Below are 21,518 nucleotides of genomic sequence, written 5' to 3' on the forward strand. Positions count from 1 at the left end.
TGGTAAAATGCTGCTTGCTGCACCAGGACGTTTCTGGGATTTTTGAGGTAAGAGTTGGCAGCTTCGGGTCTGGTGGCGATGGAGTTTGCCATGTACCTTCTCCTTCCGGCTCTTGAATTCCCGCCATGCAGTTTGAGTCTGGTGGTGGGTACCAGGCTGTTGGTTGTAGCCTTCTCTGAACTTGTCTGAAATGTTGCCATCAGTATTGCCATGGCCGTCTTGATCAGTTTAAGTCCTTTCATCGCCTGATTCACCTTCTGAGAGTCCAGCCTTGGGAAATCTTAAGTACGGAAGAGTTTTGCACAATTCGCTTGCCCATTGCTGGTTTACTTAACAATAGCAAAGTAGAAACCACCTTTATGTCCAGTTCTGGGGGGGAAATGACTCAGTCGTTAGTACTGTTTATACAAGTCGTTGATAAATGTTCAAGTCACTGCTTAGAATGAATTTGGGAAAGTGCTCCTGAAAATAAACTCTGCCACTTATAATCCATGTTAGTAACTAATGACAGTGTGACTATAAACAAAGTCTGGAGGTAAACCTGCAAGGTGATGGTGACACATGAGCTGATGGATGTGACTTCTTCCTTCATTTTCTCTAATTTCTTGTGGTTCCTTTAAAAAAGAATTGGACAATACACTATTTGTATAATGAAATGCCACCTATTGTGTAATATCTGCTATATATACACATATATATGTGTGTGTGTATATATAAATTTTTTAAAGATTTTTTATGACACAGCATAAGCAGGGGGAACAGCAGAAGGAGAGGGAGAAGTAGGTTCTCTGCTGAGCAGGGAGCCCAATGTGGGGCTCGATCCCAGGACCCTGGGATCATGACCTGAGCAGAAGGCAGACACTTAACCGATTGAGCCACCCAGGCACCCAATAGATGGATATTTTAAAGTGAACAAGACCTGCAGAGCAGGTAGAAATGGAGACTTTGGTTAAGGGTTAAAAGTAACTCCCTAGGGGCGCCTGGGTGGCTCAGATGGTTAAGTGTCTGCCTTCAGCTCAGGTCATGATCTCCAGGTCTTGGATCAAGCCCCACATCTGGCTCCTGGCTCAGCAGGGAGTTGTCTTCTCCCTCTGCCTCTCCCTGCTCGTACTCACATGCTCTTTCTCTTACAAATAAAATCTTAGAAAACAAAACAAAACTCCCTAAACTATTCTCTTGGGTGTAGAAGCCTTCCCTTTTGTAAAGACAGTTGGGTGGACAAGATTGCTCGGCGCAAGTTCCCAGGGGACCGTGTTCTCAGTTGTGTGCTGTAGCTTGAATGCCAGTTGTCAGGGATAAAGGAATTGGTGGAAAGAGGAGGGAGAGTGCTCAGATAGTAGGAGGGCACCAAAGGCAATGGCGGTAAAATCACACCCGTGTCTTCAGCGCTCTTGCATTTAGCTTTGCTTTTGTTGCCATAGTGCTTTTTAATGCAGCTGGAATTAAGAGTAGTAAGGTCTGTCCTGGGGCTCCTGGATTGTGCAGTCCATTGAGCATCTGACTCTTGGTTTCAGTTCAGGTTGTGATCTTGAATTTTGTGAGAAGGAGCCCTACGTTTGGCTTGGTGTGCTCTGCTTGAGATTCTCTTTCCTCCTCCCTCTACCTCTCCCACTAGTGCTTTCTAAAATAAATTAATCTTTAAAAAAAAAAAAAAAACCAAAAACCAGGAGGGTCTGTCCTGATAATAGAGGCAACAGAGGCATAAAAACAATGCCAATAAAATCTTAAAAAGCTCAGATTTAGAATATGTTATCGTTAAAATGTATGTTCCTAATTCTCTTGAAGGGAAGATAGAACGGCTGCAGGGCTTTGGGATTAGAACAGGGTTGAATACTGGCCCTGCCGCTTATTAGCTGAGAATTTTGGACAAGTCGCCTAACTTTTCCTACTCCGAGTTCTTATCTATAAAATGGAAATACCTTTCTTACAGGGTTATGTGCTTATGAAATGACAGGTAAGATCCACATAGGCTCTTACTGTAGGGTCTGGTTCACAGTATGTACTTGGTAGGTGATTTTCATGAACTAATAGTGAAGTCAGGGGTATTATAGAGCCTGCGAATGCTGTGTTGTGGAGGAACATAGTGTGTGAACGCTAGCTTGGAATAGGAATCTGATCCAGATACTAAGTGGTTCCTGGGAGGTACAAGTGGACAGAGTATTTGCAGATGGGTTCCTTGCTAAGACCTTCTTTCAGTTGAACTTGGAAGCAGAGAAAAGGATAACATCATACAGAGCATAGGGTATTAATTAGAAATAATATGGCAATCATCTAATTCTTTTGTTTTGCTTTCAATTTAATATTTTACGATTTTATAGTCTGATCTCTTGAGCATTTCCAAAAGGAAAAATTTGGTAAAGTGTATTTGTGTCAAGTGTCGATCTTTAGGTGGAGTTCTTAAGTTAGACCTCAAAAAAAAAAAAGTTAACTATTCCCAGGAAGGCAGAGGAGCTCTTCACCATAATAGAATGGTGCATGTCATCCTTGGGTACTAGGTGAACTTAATGGATGCTTTGTTAGTGGCTGCAGAATGTCTGAGTTCTTTAAGAGACCAGATTTATTCACATTTTGGCCTTGCAGTACCCAGAATATTCTTTGCACATAGTAATGAATGGATGGTAAACTATTAGTTTGATTCCTCTCTGAAAGATTCAAGCCTAAAGCTAACCTAACATTGAGAAAGAAACAGAAGCAATTACTTTGCTCCTTACAGTGTAAGAACAAATTTAGTGATTTGTGGGGACTAGTGTTTTTCTTCATTCATCATACAAAACCTGTACCAGCACCTTTCTACTTGTTTTTCTTTTTCTTTCTTTTTTTTTTTTTTTTGTGCCGAGTGATGGTGCATTTTCTCTCTTCAAATTAATTCAAGATCTCCTGGCTGATTCATTTAGTGAATATAGTCCAAATAGCTCCACTCCCACAAAGAGGAGCCTCATATTTTCACACTAACAATCCTGTTCTCCTGCTTGATTTCCATAGTTGCGTGTATTGTGAGGAGCTAGAAATAAATCGAACCCAGGGTACTAGGATGAGAGTGCCCTGAAGTTCTGTTAAGGATGTGTTTGTTTCACCTCTGAACAATGAAATGAGCCTAAAATTCACCGTGAGTTAATTATGATTTTCAACAACTCTTCGTTATCCTGAAACTTTATAGGTTGGTTGCCTTTTCGTCTTAGCTGAGCTCACCTTAAAACTATAGTTGTTGGGAAATCTAGTATAAAATTTTATTTTTCTACAAACTTCCCCTTCCCAAAATGCATCTGGAAAGAGCCAAGTGAATTTAAAAATATGAATTTAGGGGCCCTAAAGCCCGAGCATGGTCCTCAACAAAGAGCTTCTCAGGAAATTCCTGAGTGGCACCAGCTCTCATCACCAGCAGCCATGGACGTTCCTCACTTCAATTCTTTGAAAACCTAGGCTCATCCAAAATGATCCATTTAATTTAAAAAACTTGCAGATTCTAGGGGTGCCTGGGTGGCTCAGTTGTTAAGCGTCTGCCTTCGGCTCGGGGCATGATCCCAGGGTCCTGGGATCGAGCCCTGCATTGGGCTCCCTCCTCCGCTGGGAGCCTGCTTCTTCCTCTCCCTCTGCCCCTGCTTGTGTTCCCTCTCTCGCTTGCTGTCTGTCAAATAAATAAACAAAATCTTAAAAAAACAAACTTGCAGATTCTAAAACCATAATCGTGGTTTCTGAGTATATTCAGAACTGGATTTGATACGCAGGAAACCGGATTCCTTGCTTCTTTAGGAATATGTCACGCCATGTAATGACCTAAACCTCTCAGGAGCTAGGAAGTTGACAGGATTAAGTCCTCTTCTCGTTTATAGACGAATCCTAGCCTGGCCACGTGGGTCTGAAATTCTAGAGGGCTTTAACAACTAGAGTTCATTGTCCTCTGTAGAGAAGACGTGGTAGTTCTATTTAGTAGAATACCTATTGCACGTGCTTGTGAATTACGCAAGGGGTAGGTGGTAGAATGTTGATGGACAACTCAGTAAATTGTGTCCCAAATAACTACTAATTCATTCTAGGCCAGCACCAAAAATACTTCACATTTTTAAAGGATTCTCTTAAGGAGTTGGGAACAGAAAAGGATTATAGAAATATTTATAGTAGGCATAAACTTGCGCATAAACTCAAAGTACTTTAAGCAAGCTTGTTGCAATTATTTTAGAGAACCGGAATAAGCAATGACTTGTTGTAGTCACTGTTTAACTCCTGTTAAACCGTGCTCGTTTCAGTGTCTCTTGTTTAGCTCTGGTTTTTGCCCCTTAAATCTAACATTCCCTAGACCAGAATTATAGCAGTGATGACCAGAATGTCCTTGAAGACAATTCTGTTGTGTGAGGACAGCGTGTATGGAGACCTGGGAATCCTTCATATCACCGTGCAGCAGCAACTGAAAGAATGTCTACTGTGCCATTCCAGAATAACTTTTCTATTCCGATGGTGCTGGGCTTAGTTACCCAGACCTAAATGGATTTCACGTTTTTGGGTAATATTTGAAGTTGGAGGGAAAAGCTTCCACAGCTGAGACGTTCAGCAAACCAGGAGAACCTTTCACACTTGTGAGTGGTATTAGGAGTTGTGATTCAAATGAGGTTGCCCTTCGAAGGATGTACCATATGGTGACTAACATAACATAATAAAACCTTATAAAAAACAAAACAAATGAGGTTGCCCTTAATTGACTGGCACTCCCTTTCAGCCATTGGGCCTGGGGTGGGGAAAGGCTCCATAGGAGTCTTAGTTGCTAGCCAGAAAAATGCCCAGTGTTTCCTTGTGGACCCTGACACTGTATTCTCTCCCATGTGGCTAGCAGGCACGGCCTTGGTCATGGGTCCTTTTCCTCGGTTCTACTGGGAAGCTGGGAGATGGGGGCATGGATTGGAAGAAGCCGTGAGGTGGATAAGGAGCTTATAAACATTGCTTGTGGCAGCAGGAAGCGTGGGGGATAAGGTGGAAGGACCAGCTCTTTGACATAGGTGGTTAGGAGCCACAAAAGGTCAGACTTAAGGGACAAATGGGGCTTAGTGACAGCATCTTTCCTGTACACCTCTTTAGGAAATCTCATAGGCCACGCTCGTGATCTGAACTGGATAATGAAATGCCTTGGCTCTTCCTGTACAGGGTTGAATTCCGTGGCTCAAACCATCGAGCTGGTGGATGGTCCATTCCAAAGTGGTACTTGAAAGTCTCCGTGAAGTGCAAAGGTGGGGGGGGGGGTTTAGGGAATGAGTTTGGTTTGTTTTGTTTTATAGAATGTTCTGTTTTGTTTTGGGTAGGTGATGACAAAGGAAGGCAAGAAGGATGCAGAGTTAGGGTTCAGCAAGCTCTCAGTGATCTGTGATGTTTTCTTTGGAGGTGATTTTTGCATGACTTGAGGTTTTGAAGGCTGCTTAGCTGGGTCTGGGGCATGTTCCTGGAGGAAACCAGTCTGAGTGTGAACTTGGCTTTGTGGATGTTGGTAACCATATTTTGGAACTCAGATATCAACAAGGCATTCAGCCAAGAGCGTCCTTTTTGGATCTTGAGACTTCGGAGGCCAAAACAGGCAGTCTCTTTATCCTTTTGTAATTCATTGTAGAGATAAGCACATCAATTTTTTTAATTTCTTTCTTTTTTTTTTTTTTTTTTTTTTTTAAAAGCTGTGAGCATGGACTCTACCCAATCCGGTTCTGCTTTTCAAACAATTCACTCTTACTGAAGGTGGTCAGTGTTTACAGATGTGTAGACGTTAGCTTTTCATCAAGCAAGCGAGTCAGTCAGATCCACCTCTCCTATCAGAGTCCTCCTGACAACAGGGGTCGTTAGTAGTATTTGCGTGCTTGCATCAGGCAGTGCTCCATGCTCACCTTGATTCAACAGCCCAGTGGAATCTGGTTCCCAGGAGAGGTGTGAGGTCTGTTTCCCAACAGCCTTGCTTCAGAGGCCTCATATTCTTAGTCTTCACCTCCTTTCCTCCTGTCAGCCACTTGGATGTTCTAGGAGTTCAGAGCTTTGCCTTCTGCTACTGCTTCCTGGGTGGAATGCCACCCCTCCCCCGCTTTCAGCCTGGCTAGCGCCTCTTGGCTCTTCAGGCTGGGCGTTTTCTCCTGTCCTTTGCCCTTTTGTCCTGAACTTCCCAGTGTTTCTGCTGTACATCTGTTATAACTGCCTGGTGTTTGTCTGATGCCTTCACTGAATCCTCTGCCCCTTAGGGTAAGACACCTGGTCCTACCTCCTATGTCTTATAGAGTTGGTACACAGGATATAATAGGTAAGGTCAGATTGTTACTTGAGGGGGAAATGTATTTTTCTATCCTCGCCAACTGGTGTGGTGCCTTGCAGGTTTTGTGGGTTCTTCAGACATGTCTTGCTTTATGATAGCATCCTAGGGATCTTAGAGATTCTAGAGATTGGATACATTGGAGACCGTCTAAACATGCCCAGCAATTCCATCAACTGTGTCCTTTCATTCATGCAGAAATTCCTTTTGCTTCTGTGGATATATTCATTGTGAGTAAAAGGCCTTGCAAAACCTAGCACCAGTTAGCCCAGGGTATGCAGAAAACACTGCATGACTATGTTGTGTGTGTGTTTTTTTTGCTCAACCTTTGTATTTTACACAGGGCAGTCTCTTCCCATTGTACTGGCATGGAGTGAATCTTAGAAGCAGTAGTGACTAATAATGGTGCAAAACCAGAACAAAGGAGGCAGTGGCTTGCCCCTTTTGGAATTGTTTTTCATGCTTGGTAAATAACCACACAGCCAGCTTTCTGGATGTAAAGAGATCTCCTTATTCCATAAGGAATAAGTCATGACTTAATGAGGCATATTGTCTATTCAGTGAATTCCTAGCGTTTGCTACACATAAATTCATTAAGAAGGAACACTTCTCCAATAAAGCCCATTTAATTTTTCAAAAAGTATTTGTGCTCTGCACTGTGCTGGCCACAGGGAGAGCTACTGAAATGGGCAAGCTAGGGATGGGCTTTAACCTCATGGGGGTAACAGAGAAGGGAGCAACCTATAATCAAGAAGGGAAACCATGATAAATATTGCCAGAGAGGTCAAACCTAAGTGGTTTGGAGCCAGAGAACGGAAACTGAGGAGGTAACATTTGAATTTGGTCTTAAAGAGTGGGATGCACTTCATACAAATAGGCCTGTAAGGAGAGGGGCATTGCAGGAGAGGGAACGATGTGAGCAAAGAGCAGAGGCATAGAGGTTGGAAGACCTAGAACAATAAAAGGAGGCAGTGTATTGAAGAGTAGGGAATGGGGGGGGGTTGATGCCTGGCCCCTGACCGTGACCTGATGAGGGATGGTTTTTCCCTGATACAGGGGTTTCCACTGCCCCACAGCTGTCCACTGCTCCTTGCTCATTACGCACTCGTTAATGTATTCACACAATGATTTTTCTCTCATTTCCGCTTTCCATCCCATCATGGTCTTCTGCGAACCTTCTAATTTTAGACCAATCAATGTGATTTTTCTTTTGCATGTGTGGCTCAGTGAACCCTTTACAAAAGTAATTTCCCACTTGGAGACTATTTCAGAACCAAAGAATGTAAGGTCTCATCACATCACATGTTTGCAAAGTGGCAGTTTTCATCATGTGCGTTCATGACACCCCAAAGGTCTATCTGTAAGCCTCTTTTATAAGAAACAGATATATCCTGAACATCAGGAGAAAAGAAAAGGGGGTCTCCTTTTAATAGCAGTATTTCACATCTTGATGTTCCTACACTGTGTTCTTGACTTTACAGCGCAGTTGCAGCTTTTTGGAGGGGAGGACCAACTAGAATTAGAAGGGCAGACTTTTGGGAAAGTCCCCAAATTCAGCATCATGTTAGATCTGTGATATGTATTGAGCAAGACCATGGGATAATCAGTCTTGGTATAAAATGCATCGTGCAAGAGTGGGTGGAAGGATGGAAAAAGGTTTACCAGTTTTGCTGGCCACTTAAAGCCTAATGCAGTAGGAGGAAAATAGGAGAGGGTGTGAGTAGATGACCTGAGCCCTGGACTAATAAGCACTTGGTGATCTGGAACCCCATTTCATCAGAGGAAATGGTGTATCTTAGATATAGGTGACCAGAAAGTGCATGCTCTGCGCCACTGAACTCTTCTCTGATGATTTTACTCTGCCCTTATCTTGCAGTTACTGTTCTGTTTACCTTCCCCAGTAGACTAACTGTTCATATTCCTCGCGGTACCTAGAATAAGTCTTGTGTCATCTTAAATGTTCAGTAAATATTTCTTAAAAGGAAGAAGATTCTCCTTGACAGAAAATTGATTTGATTCAGTGTATATCTACTGAGAAAGCAGACTTATGAATGTTTAATACCCCTTGATTATCATACACTTACTTACGCAGAAGTTGAAACCCATGCCAAAGCCTAACATAAATGATTATGCGCCATTTAACATTCTCTGAGCCACGGTTTTTCTTCATTATGAATTGAGTGTTGACAGTAATACAGTATCTCTGTTCTTTTTGCTTCTATACAGAAAGCATCTGAAATGGGTACCTGTTCCCTTTCCTGAATAGTCAGAAATATGGAGAGACCTTTGTTATGTGTCCATATCGTGACCGGGATACTCTCGTACTTTCCAAGTTTGCTTTATAATTAAGATCGTGGTAGTATAAAGCTGCCCCTGAAACCATCCCCACAGAGTGCCATAATCTCCCCAGTTATAAAACAATTTCTCTATATTTTTATTTCTAGCGTTAAAGATATCCATCACATAGATGACGTTTTAGAGGGCCACACAGGTGATCTTTTTATGTATTCATGGTGCAACTGTAGTACTTAAAAAACACCTGAAGCCAAAAGTTTTCTAAGGTCTTCAATAAATAAACCTTGATTGCTATTGATGGAAAAGGTGCCTTAAAACAAAACTTACTGTTTCCCAGTGACTTTCACAGCTCTGCTTTTCATACTGATATGCACCTGCCTACCTTATTAAAAATAAATAGCCTTTGTGTTCTCGTTTCAGGGCCTGGTACTGAGGTTAGAAGCGAATGGGGCAGTTCTTTTCTATGGGGCTAAGGCAGATAGTGGATTCCGGGGAGGCCTTAATTGACCATTAACTGAATTGGGCATGTGAGTTTATTGTAGGAAGCTCATCAAGGTTAAATAAAAGCCATGAATTTGAAGGTCTGAGCTAGCAGGAACTCGGGGAGAAAGGAAAGGATGTTAGGACAAGCTACACTTTGGGGGAGATGAACTTGGGGAGCCCGTCCACTCTGGCCCATTTTCTTGAAGGGGGCAGATGGGGACACTCTCAGCCAGTAAACTCACATGTATTTCTCCTAGCCCGAAGAAATTACCCTTGGCTCTATATGCTTGACGATCAAAACAAAAGATATGCATGATCCAAAAGTCAGGCTTAAAAACACTTCATGGTGAGCAGAATTTTTAATTAAACCATTGTCTAAATTATTCAATGATTGGAGAAGCACATTGATGACCTTTCTTCCATGCTGTCCTTTATAGAACAATAATTGTCATGTCTGTGTTCTCTTCTAGTTACCCTCTTCCCTGCCCCTGCCTGTTTGCAAATAAATTTGTCAGGGCAAAACTAAAATCTCTTAAACAGGGCTTTTGGAGTGCCAAAGTAAAACATGTATAATGGGCCTCAATTTGCAAACAATTTGGAAGTTTAAGTTTTTAACAGGACCCTGTTAAGTTAAAACACACACAACCCCTGATTTCCCTCAAGGAAGCCAAAAGAGTCCCGGTGTTCTTTGTGGAGGTCGATGTTGGGAATTAAAAAGAAACCCACTGTTGAGTTGAGCAGAAGCGCCTGGGCCATTGGCCAAGAATTCCCCAGCTTGGAACCTGAGCTAAGAAAAAGCCCTTGGTCACACCGGTGGATAAAAGACTTGGTGAAAGCGTGTGGAGGACAGGTGAAAAATTATTGCCTGGAAGCCAGAGGCTGAGAGGTGACAAATACAGAGGTGACAGACGTATCCAGTAAAAGCCATGGCCGTATACCTTAAAACAATAGTTAAAAATTTTAAATTCTAAAGTTTTAGAAAGTTGGGGCCTTGTGCTTTCTGTACCCATTGTAAATGCTTCGCTCAGACCTTTCAGAATCTGTTAAGCTTGTTGTGGTTCTGAAACATAGTTTTGATAGTAAATGGAGTAGAATGGCTTCATAAGGTCTTTTCCTCTCCTGGTTTAAGAACTAATTGGCTTAAATAAAAGCAGTCCTGTTCTGGTCAGAACACCTAGTTGCGCGTCTCCTAAAGCCAGGTTTGAATCTGAGCTAGGCATCCGCTGGCCTTCCGGCACTCTGGCAACTTCTCCGTGTTCACCACTTTCTTGGGGAAGAATGGGTTCACTACCGATTTGCAACACAGAAACAGTTTGTATTCACAAACATGAAGGGATCATTTGAGACGCTTTGGGGAAAGGTCTTGTTCAGGACAGGTGCTGAGTTTACTGCATGCTAATCTTACACCTGCACTCGAGAGGTATCACACGTGACAAATTCCCTGTATCTATAAAACACCCCACAGGTGCCGTTCTACTTCACAGGGAGTAACTGACATACGGAGATAGTTGGCAAACTGTCCGGATTGGTCAGTATTGCGAGCTCAGCACTGCAACCGTGACATCCCAGCTGTCCACTCGATGGCATTTTTGTCACAATATGTGTTTAAAAAAAAAAATGACGTTCACATAATTTGGGTGCTTCTTCTTTGGAATTCTGTGCATTTGGTTTAAATGCTGTAGCTGATTGGGCATTTTGAAAATCTAGGCTCAATTATCGACCATTCCTTTGACTTTTGTGGCAAACTCCTTGGCATATTAAATTTTCTCATTCGTAGTATATGGAGAGCTGCTTTATAGAAGGGAAGGTGTTTAAGAGAAGACCCATGTGAACACAACTTTTAAAAAATACTAAGTTCCATACAAGTACAAAATATTCATACTGAGCCTCATGGTTGGTTTAGTTGGTTTTAGAGTGAAAGGAGCAGATAGAAGTCTAGGGCTTGCTCTCTGGCCTGGCCCCAATCATCTGACCCAGAGAAAGTCCCCATCTTTCGGTTTTAGTTTCCTAATCTAAAAATAGAGGAAGTTTGGCTAACTGGCTCCCTCACCTTGTCAAATATTCCAGTCTGGTCTATCCCATCGATCCTTGACTGGCACGTTTTTCCTCGGAGACCGTGGAAGGTGGCGGATGGGCTTAGGTCAGAGCTGTGTATTACCCATAATTCAGATGATGATTTATCGTTCAGCTTCCGTTGACTGGAAATTCAGCCCAGGGGAAGGCCAAGGTAAACGTGTTAAGTGCTGGGGTTCATCACTCTCGCTCGTGCAGAGCCTCTATTCTGCCTCTTAATGAGTGTCACTGACGCTACCCATCTAATGAGGTCTGAGCTTTGTACTTGGGAGGATCTTGTGAAGATTGTTCTAAGGTCCCAAGGTTCCCTCCTAAAACAGCGAGAAAGTGCTGTTTGTGGGGAGGGAACACTCATGAATAGAAATGAAACTTCTGCCCTTTTTTTCCCCCCTCCTCACCATCTTATTAAAGGTAATTCCCTGAGGCTGACTTCAGCGAGCTGTTGATGAGATTAAAGCAATTGATGCTGGATAAATGTTTAATAAACTTGGGGGCTTTGACATCCTCTTTTGAATCTGTGCATACTGCCCACAAACCAGAGGGTGGATTTTTCTTGTGAAAAGTGACTCTTCGGGCACAAGATAGTGTCTTGAAAGTCCTTACCCAAGGCCTGGCACATAGTAGACATCCTTTTTGTTAAATTCAGCTGGGAATTTTAAAGTCCTTAGTCTCCAAGTGTTGGAGAGGAAGGCGCTATATGTACAGGCTGCAGCTGGAAGGATTTGAAATGTGGATAGAGGCTGAGGCCGTGTGTGCGAGACAGCAGTCATTATTTATCTTACTGTGTGTGAGAATCTCCTGGGGGCCTCATTTAAAAATGCATCTCCAACATATGAGATTCTGACTCCGTGTGTCCGGTTGAGACCCAGGAATCTGCACTGACCCAGGATCTGTAGACTAGACATGGAGGAAGCCGGGTTTTAAGTCCAACATCTAAATGCAGATGCACGTAGAGCTCCTTGGCATATTGCAAAATTAGACCTCTAGCTGAAACCAGCTAGGAGATGTACGTGTGTGTATTGCTTATAAATACTATGTCTGCTTATTAAGAGACCATTCGCAGCCAAATTCGTAGATGTTTGGGTGGTACTGGTGAATCCCTAATTCTTTCAAATGTTAAGCAGTGATCTATTTGCAGTTTCCCGTGAGTGATATTTTGTTGCATAGAACTTAAACTTTTAGTTGAATCTTTGTGACTATGTTAGATATCTTCTTAACATACCCTGAAATCCTTATTTTTTTTTTTTTTTAAGCCAGAGCCCACATAAGGACAGTGACCCTTGAACAAGGCAGGAATTGGGATGCTGACCCCTGCACAGTTGAAAAATCCAAGTATAACTTCTGACTCCTCAGAAACTTAATAGCCTATAGATACCTTGCTGATAAGTCAGTTAACATCTATGTTAATTTACATCATGTGTGTTGTATGCTATATTCTTACAATAAAGCAATAGAAAAGAAAGTGATAATTGGAAAAAAAAAAAAACTTAAGGGAAGGTACACCTACAGTACTATATTTATAAAAAACCCAAATCACATATAAGCAGACCCACACAATTCAGACTCATGTTGTTCAAGGGTCAGCTGTTCTTCGGGAAACTCTGCAGAGAAAATTGCTAAGAAATGGGTGGATGAGCCAAGATGCACGACTCAGGTTGCTCCTCACTGTCCTGTCATGGGGAGTAATTAGCCAAACCTAAGATGGCAGCAAAGGGAGGTAGATCGTTCTGGTCCTCACATACAGTTAGAGACACAGCTATTAACTGAAAATGCAGAAGTTCTGGAAAGATGTCTGTTACATGGGTAAATGAGAAAACAGGTTCAGGAACGTTGTAAATCCATCATAGAGCTAATGTTTACTGATTACTTACTATGTGGCAGACACTTGAACTGTATTCTTTAATCCCCTCTAAACCTTATGAGTTTGAAGTGGTGTTATCCCCTTTTTCGGGTGGACGTGCGGCCCAGAGAAGGAAAGTGACTTGCCCAAGGTCACACAACCTGTAAGTGGCCGGCAGAGCTCTTACACCGTGGTGCAATGCTGCTCCTGCATCGAATTTTAAAGGCACGTGAAGATACACACCAAAGTGTCGTAATATTTCAGTGGTGCGAGTGTGGCTTTGTTTCTCTGCTTCTTTGAATCTTCTTGTTTTCCCCCAACCACCGGTTACTAAGTAAACCAGCAAATAACCCTCTAATGGCTCTCTCAAAGTGTCAGGTTGGCTGTTGGCATTGCTTTTGTCTTTGAGGGGTTTACTGGACGGGCGTCAGAGAAGCCAAACCAATTAGCTGCCGTGGGGAAGGTGCCACTGACATCCTTCTGCCTGCGGTCATGATCAGTTTCTGTGCTGTGATAGGTTATCTCGTGGTTTGTAACCGATCAAGTGCTCCAGGCTTGGATGTAGATCAGATACTAAAACCCTGAGGACCATTTAATCTGCATCCCTTCAGCATCCCTCAGAGTTAATCAGGAGACCAGTGTGTCAAGGGTTCATTTTCGGGGGTGGGGTTGGGGGCTGGGCTGCTGCACCGGGGAGGCTAGCCCTTTGGGTCCCTTCCCTCCCCCCTCCTGCATTGGGTATATGTCCTCGATCTTCATGGGGCCAGTGCTCCCCTCCCTGGTGCTGCAGGTCTGTCTCTGCTGGAGGAGGGAGGGGGCTTTGTGCTGCCTGGGGGAGGCCGGAGCCCCAGCTCACTGGGCTTCCTCCTGAGCTTTCCCATCCAATCTTCCTTCACCTCTCGCTCCCCCCACCTGACCCAGCTTCCTCACCCCAAGGGTCTGCCTCATCGCCTGCTGGTCTGTGTGAAGCGTTAACATCCCCCGTGGAGGCGTGCTGAGGTCTTTGTCCTCGCAAGAGACCAGAGGCCTGCTTCTCCTCCTGGATTGTTGCTCTCAAGGTCGTGTGGATGTCGCCCCTCACCTCTGCTCTTCATGTGGCCGCTGCTCGTTACCATGGCACCAGTCCAGCCCAGGGGAGCCGCCAGTAATATCCTGCCTTGTCCTCCGGTCCCCCCTGCACCTCCACCCTCTGAATTAAGCAGACAAGTCTAGGTTGACAGTGTGAAAGGAGCTGGATTCCAGGGTCTGTGGGGATTCCTGGTCTTTAGTCCTGGTCTTCAGGGAAGTAATGGTGTTTGCAGTGACATTACAATTGCCATTTTACTGAGCGTGTGCCAGGTGCTGGCACGTGCCAGCTACATTCCTGCTGCGTTGAGTCTCCATGTATACGGCCTCGAGGCGAGTGTAGTTTTCTGGAGGTGTTCACCGTTGAATGGAGAGACTCACCTCACCAGTGTGCTCTGCAGGGACTTCTGAGCAGAGTTTCTGGGAGGATTGAGGCATGGAGAAGAGAGGGAGCAGCGTGTGGTCGTTCCTAGTTCTGGCTGAAAGCCCCTCTGAAAAAGGAAGGGCCCGTTTGCCTGGAAACACCTGACTCTCCAAAGACTTGAAGGGCGCTGGATTTTTACAAGCGGCAGCATTTCCGTTTGACTTGCCGGTTGAAGACATAATTCAGGGGGCGAACGGTGATGGATGGTTTGTGCTGCTCTGGTCTCTGCTGCTTCAGAAGTGGAGCTGGTGGTGCTTCCAGCTCGCCTTGCTTGTCTGCACTTTGCCTTGTTAGCTGATGACTTCTTGGTGGAGCCCGTTTCTATCTTCAGGAAAAGCATCCCGTGTATCCTGCCTTCCAAATGTTCAGTGTAAGCTACACGTTCCTTTAACAGGTGGTGGTGGTAGAGCTTTCTGGGCGGTTCCTGCATGTACATGTGTCTCTTTCCTCCTGTTCCCTTGAGGCTTCTTTCATCCGTCAGGTCATCTGCCAGGTAGATGCTAAGTTGGAAGAAAGGAGCTGCCGAGGCTGAGAGCAGCTCTGCTGAATCTCGCCGTGCTTGGCTTCTCAGGCTCGCCCTCCCTGTCGGAACCGTGTGGACCTGGGACGTTGCCTAACCCTCAGCTGGAAAGGGGCGGATACTGGTACCTGCCTCGCTGACGTGTTGAGCTATGAAGATCCACTGAGGTCACGGATACTGAAGTGCTGGGGCGCTCATAAGACAGGATTTATGGTCTCTGCAAAGATGCCCTTGTTTGTTCAGTGTGTCTGTATTGAATTCTGTATGTTGAGCACAGTGCTGTGTATACCAGCTGTCCTCAGGGGACAGTCCCAGGACTGGCAGCCTCAGCTGGAGGTAGATGTTGGTCCATGGGCTCCACTAGAACCTGCTGATTCAGGATCTCTGGGGCCCAGGAATCCGTGTTGTAGCAAGCTCTCTTGTTAGTACCGAGATGTACAAGTTGGACAAGAGGCCTTGGCCTGGTAGGAAGGATGCAGAGACAAATAAGCTCAGTGTTGTGGGTGACAGTGGCCTAGGTAGCAGTAGTATGGGGGAACAGGTGGTCTGCTGGCTGAGGAGCTCTGGTTTTCAGGCTGTGGTGTAGGATGCAGATGCAGGTCTGATGAGATGTCCTGGGCATCCTGGAGGGGAAGAGAGGCTAGGTAGGAGGTTTACCTGTAAATCCTTACCTTGGGTCATAGCACCTACATAGCACCTCGCTATATGGGGAGAGCAGACTGGAATTGTGAGTACACACTGGGAAGTAAGTTAGGGCTCCCCTCTACTGGTTTCACTTGGCACAGGGGGGCAAAGAAGCCTTGCCTGACTGGGACAGGGAAGATGCTGGAAGTACACCAAGCCTGTCTAGAGCTGAAGTTCAATCTCCTGCAAAGACTCGTGCTCCCTGCCCACAAAGACTTCGAATTTTTTTTTTTTTTTTTTGAGAGCCATTCACAGAAAAATAGAGGAAGGCGGAGATTTCCTATTTACCCCCTACCGCCACAAACACTTAGCCCTCTTCCACCAGTGTGCCCCACCAGGGTCATGCATTTGTTACAACTGATGAACCGACACTGACCCACCCTAATCACTTAAAGCCCACAGTTAACATTACAGTCACGCCTGGTGTTGTCTGTTCTGTGGGTTCGGACAAATGTATAATGACATAGGTCCATCATCACAGTATTCAGAATACTTTGACTGCCCTAAAAACTCTTGGCCTATTCATCTCCCCCTACTGGAAATTACTGATCTTTGATTGTCACTAGTGTGTCTCCTCCCCCCGCCCCCCCAGCCACTGCCAATTGGAATCATACTGTACGTGGCCTCTTTGGTTTGGCTGCTTTTGCTTAGTACTATGCGTGTAAGTTTCCTCCACATCTTTCCTTGGCTTGATTGCTCAATATGGGTGAAGGGGAGTGGGAGATACAGGCTTTCCTTTATGGAATAAGTCATGTGAAAGGTACAGGAGCGCCTGGGTGGCTCAATCATTAAGCGTCTGCCTTTGGCTCGGGGCGTGATCCTGGGGTCCTGGGATTGAACCCTGCGTCGGGCTCCCTGCTCTGCTGGGAACCATGCTTCTTCCTCTCCCACTCCCCCTGCTTATGTTCCCTCTCTCGCTAGCTGTGTCTGTCTCTGTCAAATACATAAAATCTTAAAGTACAACATTGGGAATATGGTCAATGGTATTGTACTGTTGTGATAAAGCTGCACCTGTGGTTGAGCTGTTGCACCACTGTTGTATACTGGAAACCGTGTCAACTAGACTCAGAATTTTTTTTTTAATTAACTAAAGTCTCCACAAAACTACAGGCTTAGTTTTTTGAAGAACTCAATGCCCCTTTTATTCTAAGATCGAGCCTGACTGCTAAGACACAGTCCAGTTTAGGAAGTGTTTTGACATTGCTCCCAGTGGGCAATTCAGGAAGCACATGTAACAAAAATAAGAATGTAAAGATTCACGTGGGCTGCTTCGTAGGGAATTAAAAACTATTTGACTTTGTGGGAAAGACTTGGTTGTCCACCCGTACTTGCCTGTATTTATATTTATGTAAATAGACCTCATGTAGGTTATATTAGCAAGCTGCACGTGTACTGGGGTTCCTCACGACTGCCTTTGTAAAAAAGCAGTTCATCATGCCTCCTGAGGTGGCTGTGAGGGTTAGTTGAGTTGATAGGTTAAAAGGCTTAGAATAGAGCCTGACGTTTAATAAATGCCAGGCAATTTTTATTAAATATTCCACTTATTAATATTTAAAGATTTGAGAGCGCATATGAGCTGGGGTAGGGGCAGAGGCAGAGAGCAGGGCAGAGGGAGAGAATCTCAAGCAGACTCCCTGCTGAGTGCAGAGCCCTACACAGGCCTCCATCTTGTGACCCTGAGATCACAACCTGAGCCGAAACCCAGTCGGATGCTTAACCGAGGTGCCCCGTCTCTTAATATTTCTAATAGACAGTTAAGCCGCCAGCATAATCAGCACTTCTCACGTGAATATTAAATACTGCTATAATAATCTTGAGTTGTATAAATGCATGTTAATTATTTTTGACCACAGTAAAAGAATAAGCCGTTATTATGAATGACTTGAGATAAGTCTAATATTAATGTTTAATGAGGTAAGTCTAATATTAATGTTTATTGTCTTATAACTCATTTCCCCCCTTAGTTATAATAACCTAGATGCAGAAAGGCAGTTGCAGAACCAGGTAGCAGAAGGGAGTGGTTTGTCAGTTGTCCTTGCAACTGCTCGACAAGTGAAATGTTGCTAGGGCTTCCATGAATGGCACCAGTGACAGTTAAAAGCAAAACCAAACAGGTGAAAAATGCCACCTGGTATGGAATTTACATTTGTTCCTTATAAAGAATCCTCAGGAAAGAATACTCTACCAAGGTATGTTTTTTCTATTCCAGCCCAAACATGACAAAAGTTGTGAATGTGTGAGAAGCTCATAGAGCTGTTCAGGGATGGCTTAAGGCCAGTTACAAGTTCATGTCGGTAGCATGGGTACCATCTCTGTCCTCAGGGAGTTCCCAGTTTAGGGAAGTAGGGGAGGACGTGTTTGGGTGTGTGGCTGGTGGAGGTAAGGAACGCCGGTGACCTGACCGCTGAGCTGCAGCATGAGAAGGAGGGGCCGCAGAGTTTAAATTGGGAGGGAGGGAAGGGATTAGACCATAAGGTTACAGAAATAGCGTGAGGCCAGTGTGTAATTCATTGTACAGGCCATCGAAGAGATGTACCCTAAGATCTGTTGAGTTGCAGCAGAAAGATGAATATGGATTTGCTAGTACATGAAATTGAAATGAAATGCAACCCCATCCCCACTGTTCAGAGAGCAAGGGAGTGCAAGCTAGTGCTTGGGTAGGGGACAGGCAGAGGGAGGGAAGGAGCACAGCAACAGAGTCCAACTCAGGGCTCAGTCTCATGCCCCTGAGATCATGGCCTGAGCCTAAATAAGAGTCCGATGCTCAACCACTGAGCCCCCCAGGTGTCCCAGCCCACTCTTAGTTTTTAACCTTACTGCTCTGCCTGCTGAATTCTAAGAAATAGAAGTTATTATCTTGCTGTCATCCTTAAGTTGTTCTGTGACTTCTCTCTGACCTGTTGTCTCAAACACATGTGGCCAGTCAAAATACTGTCTTATTGTTTGGAGAGTTCTATAGTCATCAGGAAAGGATTTGAAGCTCCTTTTGAAACGCGTTCTGGTGATATGATTCGGCCTGTTTTGCAGTCTCCGACAATAAGGTGCTTGGAGTGCATAACGGCGAGACACCAAATGATGTGAGAGATGATGTTCTGACTCTTGCCCCGTTAATCTCCATACAGAAAACTTCTAGACGTGGATTAATTTTGTAGCCGGGAATGTGTAAAGCAAGGAAGGGCCAGGCTGGGAGAGCTGCCTTGGTGGAGAAAATACTTGGTACCTCCCCAAACTTTGGCCTCCAGGGTGGCCAGAGGGATGGGTGGGCCACGCTTGTGGGGAAGGCTGTGGGCTGCAGGTTGGGAAGAGAGCCACCCAGTCTACTTGTGCTAGAGGGAATGGCTTTCAGCTTTGAGTCAAGAGTAGGTCCTTAAATACTGGCTTCTGCTATTACCATTTTTTAAATTTTAAAGCAACTGCGTTAATATATGTAATAAACAGAAGAATTAGAAAGTGGGGGGGGAGCTTAAACCTAATGGTTCTCAACCAGGGGTGGTTTTGCTCCCCGGGGGACATCTGGCAATGTCTGGAGACCATTTTGATGGTCATGGCTGAGGGTGGCGCATACAGCTGTCATCTGGTGGGTAGGGGGACTGCATCTTACCTGCACGGGGCAGACCCCCATGGCCAAGAATGACCCAGCCCCAGATGCCAGTAGTGCTGAGGGGAACAAATCCTGCAGTAATCCAACACAATTTGCTTTCTGTTGGTGTATTTTTCATTTTACACGCAGATATACATAGTAGCACACATGGTTTTGTATCTAGATACTGTATCCTAATGCGGGGATGACTAGTAACCTCAGGGTTAACTGTGTCGTCTTCCAGACTTTGCATCACCCGTTTCTTTACTACAAATAATCTAATTTACTGCTCTTGTGAATGACCTATAATGCGCAGTTTTGTGCATTTGGCTTTTTCTGAATTGCCAATTATTTCTTGAAGGTAGGATTGACAAGTGTTAGTATTTTTCTAAGGGGTGGACTTTTAAATGGTTCTTGGCAAATATTTCCAAATTGCTTTCCAAAGGCATGGTTACTAATTTCAGGGTGTGATCAGCAGGGAATGGGTTTCCTGTTTGCTTGTGTTCTTGCCAGCATAAAGCGTCTATGTTTAGGGGGGAAAAAACTTTTTTTTTAATTCTTGCTAATTCAGTAGGCAAAAAGTGGTATTTCTTTGCTTAGTCCTTTACAGCGTGCTTTTTGGTGAGAAATCTTCTCTCAAAGCCTATGAGAGAGCCGCTATCCTCACGGGCATCAGTAGCATAGAAGCTATTGTACAACCATCTATGTCTACTCGATAAGGTTATGATGACAAATTCTAGATCAGTGGAACAATGCCTGTGCCGACTACAAGGGAATTTATTAAGAAAATATGTCAACTTTCAGGACTTTTTGAAGAACGAGTCTTTTGAAGCATCATGGAAAATTTTTGTCAAGTTTTAAGAAAGTAAAATAGTTTTTGATGAAATGATTAAAGTCAAAATATGTTTAGGAATAATTTAGGGTTCCATTACACTTTAACCCTTTATTTGTGCATTTTATGGGGTATTTTGCACTCTCTAGCATTTCTTAAAGTGTATTTGCTGGGCACACAAAATGGTCAATAATTACATATTAAACATGAGTGAATAAATTTATACCCACATTGTATGGCTCAGAGTATAATTTTCTACTGAAATGATTAGAGGATTATAATTGTTACATTTTGATGGACTGTTGGTCTTGGTTATGAATTACGTGACGCCGAAGGACTGGCTAGGAATAAAACCCCCAGTTACTTCACTTTGTCAGTGGTAAACCTGTTTTCTGGAATACTGGTTTGTCTTAGAGTAGGGCTTCAGAAACCTATTGTGATCGAGGATTTAGTTCTTTTCAGGGGAAAATGTTCTATTACTCCTTTCATAATGTTTTAGTTTTTCTGTGGGGCAGGGAGAAAGGGAATCATTCCAAGTATGTTTCTTTAAAGTGTGCTTGAAACTGGGTGTCTGGGTGGCCCAGTCGGTTAAGCATCTGCCTTGGGCTTAGGTCATGATCCCAGAGTTCTGGGATCGAGTCCCGTCTTGGGCTCCCTGCTCAGCAGGGAAGTCTGCTTCTCCTTCTCCCCTCTTGTGTGTGCTCTCTCTCTCTCTCTCTTTCAAATAAATAGAATCTTAAAAACAAACAAACAAAAAAACTTCTTTGAAACTGACCTTATTTTTTCAGTTCTTCCAACATTCTAAATTACTTTATCTTAGTGCTAGGATATGGAAGTAAATGCCTGAACCAGGATTTTGCAAACTCTGCCTTTTTCCTCCAACTTGTAAAACTCATTTCTTGCATAGTATCTTTCTGAGATATGAGGCTGTTTCGCTTCATTTGTTTTAGGTGGGCACACCTCGGTCGGATAGCCATGTGATATGTTGTCCCATTGGGACAGTGGGTGTAGACTAGGACTGTCCCAGGCAAACACAGTGTGAGTCATTCTCTGTTCTATATTCACGAAACCTGTTGCTACTTTCTGTCCTCTGCCTGTTAACCTAGAGTTTAAAATAAGAAAGAACCTGGGGCCCCTGGCTGGCTCAGTCTGTGGAGCATGTGACTCTTGATCTCGGGGTTGTGAGTTTGAGTCCCACGTTTGGTATAGAGATTACTTTAAGTCTTAAGAAAAAAAAAGAGCATTGAATCAAGTACTTAAATTGCTCTGACTAGTTTTACATTTACTATAGAAGATATTTGAAGGCCATGGTTCTTGTTTTTGTGGGAATCAGGTGTAAGGCTTCATCTTGGGTTCAGCCACCAGCATCAGACACACATGCATGTGGGACTTTGATCATGTTTTAGGAGGCTCTGCCCTTTTCCTCACTATGTGGTGTCACCGATAAGTTA

At 44.0% G+C, this 21,518-nt stretch overlaps 1 protein-coding gene across 2 annotated transcripts in view; it reads left to right on the forward strand.

The window, feature by feature from the left end:
• Positions 1-21,518, forward strand: part of PRKCA (protein kinase C alpha) — a 385,206-nt gene that overhangs the window by 41,484 nt on the left and 322,204 nt on the right. The gene's annotated exons all lie outside the window — the stretch shown is intronic.

The sequence above is a fragment of the Ursus americanus genome, chromosome 23 (genome assembly GCF_024610735.1).
Source record: "Ursus americanus isolate L20-20 chromosome 23, mUrsAme1.1.p, whole genome shotgun sequence".
Lineage (NCBI taxonomy): Eukaryota > Metazoa > Chordata > Mammalia > Carnivora > Ursidae > Ursus > Ursus americanus.